A 4,716-nucleotide genomic window follows, 5' to 3' on the forward strand; every position below is an offset into this window, starting at 1 on the left:
CATACATCAAATACAATAACACTAGCAATAGCTGATGAGCTAAAAAATAATAATAAAAAAATAAAAAATAAAAAAATTGCAAACATTCTCATAATGTTTTAAAAACATTTACAAATTTGTGTTTGGCTGCATTCAAAGCCATCCTGGGCTGCATGTGGCCTATGGGCCATGAGTTGAACAAGCTTGATTTAACATATCGACCAAAACATTACATATGTGATACAATCACTAACAGGCAAAAATACTAAACCTGTATATTTGGTATTGCAAATACACTTATGCATGAGCAAACAAGGGATTCACAATGAGAATCTATAGCTGCAGAAGCCTGAAATGATTTACAAAAAATGTGAAATCATTAAATAATTGCTTGAAAATATATACTTCTTGTTGTAGACCCATACTGTCCATAAAAGTATAAACATTTTTCACTAGGTAAACAAAAAAGCAAACATAGAGTAAGAGATTCGAAAAGTCTCGACATTTCCTTCCCAACAGATATGAAAGGCAACATCTTTAATCTAAGACATTATACTGATGGGACTACCACATTTTAAAGACAAGATTACTGACTCCACAGTTTTTTAAAAAAATTATAAAACTTTATGTCTATGTTAATCAAAGTGCTTATTTTGGACAATACAATGACAAAGACCTTGAATTTATTTTTGAAAATTACAATAAGCTACAAGTATCAAAGATGGAAAGTTATCTAGAGTAGTCTTTATAGGAGCTCTTTGGACTTTCTTTTATTATGCTAAAGTAGTGGTGTTTTTAGGGTTATTGTACTTTTCAATACAGAGTATGGGACATGTTAGAGGATGCAGCACACCATTTTCATACATTTACCACATTGGTGGATGAAGAATGTCTCTTAGCATAATATTTGATATAGATCTGATTTTACCAGCTGCATACTTAGGACTATTATATGAGTAAAAATCTAACTTGTGATACTGAAAAATGATAAGAATTCGCAAACTGATATAGGAGCTTTCATCCATCTCCTAAGGGACACCACAATAGGAAAGTCTAAGATGTTGGTAGGTTTAACAAAGTTGGAATGCACTGTTGAATCGGGCAACAGTTCTTCAGACTTAGCTCAGAGCTACTAGGCATTTAGTATATTAAACCAGCTGACATGACTTTTTGCAAGCCTTCCAGGCACTAGAGTTTTTCTGTTAATTTGTTGCACTGGGTAATAAAATAGCTAATTAACATTTACTTGTAATTTTGAAGAAGATTATAAGAATGCAGTGTTGGCCCACTGTCTTGCTAGATTTTGATCTTGTTCCTTTTCTACAACTCTTTCATCTTCCAAGTCACAATTGTTACCGACCAGAATCATTGGAACATCATCAATGTCTTTAACTTGAAGAATCTTTTCTCTTAGATCTTGAAAATCATTAAATGTGAACTGTGCTATGATGAAATAAACTAATGCAAAGCCTTGTTTATTTTGCATGTACAAATCCCTCATTGCTGAAGATTTTTCTGTTTTTTGTGGTATCCAAGATTTCAAGCATACACTGTTGTGCATCTATTTCAAGTTGCTTTCTGTACAAGTCTTCTATTGTAGGATCATAATTTTCAACATAATTTCCTTGGACAAATTGTAAAGGCAGAGCAGACTTTCCAACGCCTCCTGAGCCAAGAACGACTAGCTTATACTCATGCATGATACAAACTTGTCAAAACCTAATGCCTCCCATCCAGTCACTGGGTCCCCGCAGCCAGTTTCACCCCACACTCCCTCTTGATGGCGCCACCATGGTCCTGCCACTGCAGTCCCTCTGGCTGGTTGACTCGCTTGGCTCTGTGAGTCTCAAGATTTCTTAAGAAAATTGTAATGGATATGAAAAGAAAGAAATGTTTGTTTCTACTTTGTTTTCATTTCTTCCTACCTTTGATTAAATTGTATCTCTGTAGTGAGATATAATTTGAGATATAATTTCGGTATTCATATATCTTTCTTATCTATTAGTAATATCTTTCTCATTTTTGCATTCTGCCATTGAGATTTTTCTCTGCCCGAAACTGTAAAAATCAGAGCCTGATAAAGCCCTGAAAAGTGTTTATGATATTTAGTTCCCTTTAAGTTAAAACAAACAACAAAATAACATTAACACTTTCTACCTCTTTGTTCAAGATTCCCTAATGTATGCCCCAGGGCCACTACTCAGACTCAGATAAGTCTTTAATCCGGAGTGGACTTATCATCATTTGGGTGAATGGGCCCCATAGAAGACTGAGATAGTAAGTGCTGTGTTTAAGGTATTGCAGCAATGATGGGAGTTTTAAAGGAATTGTCACTCCTTTTGAAATATTGCTGTTCATGTAACTCCCAGAATTCTTTGCATCGATCAGTTTAACTTGAAAAACTGTATTTCTGTCAACAAGACAAGCCAAGTTGCCCTTTCTGCAATAACCAGTGACCTGCATTTTTTATCCTGCTAGACACAGTTTTACTAGCAGTTTAGGAGCTATTGTCACTGGGATAATCTAAGATGCTCACTCTAAGGTTGCACTTCACACACTCTGTCATATGACCATCTTTAAGAGCTCCATTTACAGCAGAAGTATATATGCACCTCCCACCACCAACTGAATAATATATGTTGCATTTGTGACTAAGTCAAGGGTTTCAATTATTGGTTTAAGTATAGCTCTAAACTGAGACAATTGACTTTTCAGTTTCAAAACTGTTAGAAAACTCAGCAAACCCAAATATTAATTTGAAATTAAATCAAATAGAAAGAAAAGTACAATTTCAAAAAGCCAAAGACACATAGTTGATTATTTTGTCTGATCCCTACTGTATTCAAAATTTTTCCAAAACTCTAGTCCATTCTCTACTTTGTCTTCAGTGAAGTGCTCATATAGATATAACTTCAATCAATGAAAAGAAATGTTTATTTTTCACTTTATGTTTTAACACTAGAATAACTACTACGTAGATATAGAGTTAAGGTAAATTTATTGATTACATGTTGTGGGTTTCAGGACACAATGGTTCTTTTCTAGTTTATAATAGATTTCCAGTATATCTCGAAATCTATTAAGTGTATAAATAAATGTTTATTTTTCCCACACAAGATTGACATAGAAAATCATATATACACAACCACATTAGGTATAAGTACGTAATGAAAACCTACTGTATTCCAACTCTGTGCTGAGATTTAGACATACAACTTAGTGGGAAAACAGACAAAACAACTAGTCAAATAGCACACTGTGGTGAGAACTAGGAGGAAAGAAACCAAGTAACTGATAGTGAACAATGGTATGGGTGTGAGGATGAAGGAGTGAGAGGTTGGTTAAGATAGACTTTCTTTTGGAGAAGTGAGGAGACAGATTCTTAAAGGTTAAGGAGAGTCATATTAGGATAAGAGGGTATAGGGAAAGCCATGAACTAAGAAAAATCTTGACATATTTCAGAAACTGAAGAAAGGCTGGAATGGCTAAATTGTAGTAAGTAATCAGAGAGTGGCACTATACCCAATGAGAATGATATATATGGATCCTGCAGAACATCGGTTTCTACAAAGACACCAGATTTTCTTTAATGTATTATAGTAAAATACTAATGCGCATGCACGTGTGAGAGGCTGACTATTAAGAAGTACAACTAGTTGCAGACTTGACTTTACTTGCAAGATTATAAGTTAGCCTGACAGAATTAGAAATGCTGGTAGAAGACTTGAGACTCTTGAACCAGAGACAAAGGCCATTGTCATTCACAGCATTGCAAGCAGCATGAGGATCTACATATTTGTTCCAGTTCTTATTTCCAAGTGCCACATCAGCAACACAGATGAGCCCAGATGGACACTGGGACAGGCAATGAATAGGTGCTGTTGCAGGAGAAGGACTCTGAACTTATGGAAAGTAAATCTTTTGTAATGGACAGCCTGCCCTTTCTCCAGGAAAAGATGTGATCTTCATTATAAAGGACAGTAAACATGCTTACACTTGGGTCTAGCACGAGATACATTATCTTTGAAAATTATATCTTTGCTCTACAAACATCCTTCAAAAAATAGTCTAGAGCAAATATAGATAACTGCTTCCATTCGCAAGACATGCAGAAATGCAAGGAACCCATGGATAATTGTTTTTCAACAGTCAGGATCTGACTTATATTTTAAGCAATTCATGATGATTACACTGTGCAGAATATTGAGAGGAGGTGAGTGTTATGTAGGATGACCACTGGGATATCACCACATAATTTTGAGATGTGATTTGGTGGAAGGGGAGATAATTCTGGCTTGAACTAGGCATATGCCTATTAAGATGGAGAAAACTCAACAATTCAGTATATATTTTGGAAGTAAAACTGGCAGAATTTATAAATTTTTGCTCAATTGCATAGGTGAAATAATTTAGAAGTCAAAAATTTATTCGGATAGAAATGTTTATGTGGTATAGGAAAATAAAGTCATTTTTATTGAAGCAATAAATAGTTCAATTTTGAATATGTGAGGCTTAAAATAAATGTAAAGTACTGAAGATGTACAAGATGGGGCTCAGAATAAAGATGTATGTGAAGATGATTTTTGGAGTCAACAAGTAGACAATGAATGAATTCCTGAGAATGAATGAAATGACCCAACACTCATTAAAAATGATTTAAAGAGAGAAGAGTGAACTCAAATAAGTACTAAAGAAAACCAATTATTAGATATCAGATATAGTAAGAGGTATCTGAAA

General features: G+C 34.5%; 1 pseudogene; it reads right to left on the reverse strand.

The window, feature by feature from the left end:
• Positions 1–1,221: 1,221 nt before the first annotated feature.
• Positions 1,222–1,679, reverse strand: LOC100453645 (ras-related protein Rap-1b-like; annotated as a pseudogene).
• Between the last annotated feature and the right edge of the window lie 3,037 nt (positions 1,680–4,716).

Source organism: Pongo abelii, chromosome 2 (assembly GCF_028885655.2).
Source record: "Pongo abelii isolate AG06213 chromosome 2, NHGRI_mPonAbe1-v2.0_pri, whole genome shotgun sequence".
Taxonomy (NCBI): domain Eukaryota; kingdom Metazoa; phylum Chordata; class Mammalia; order Primates; family Hominidae; genus Pongo; species Pongo abelii.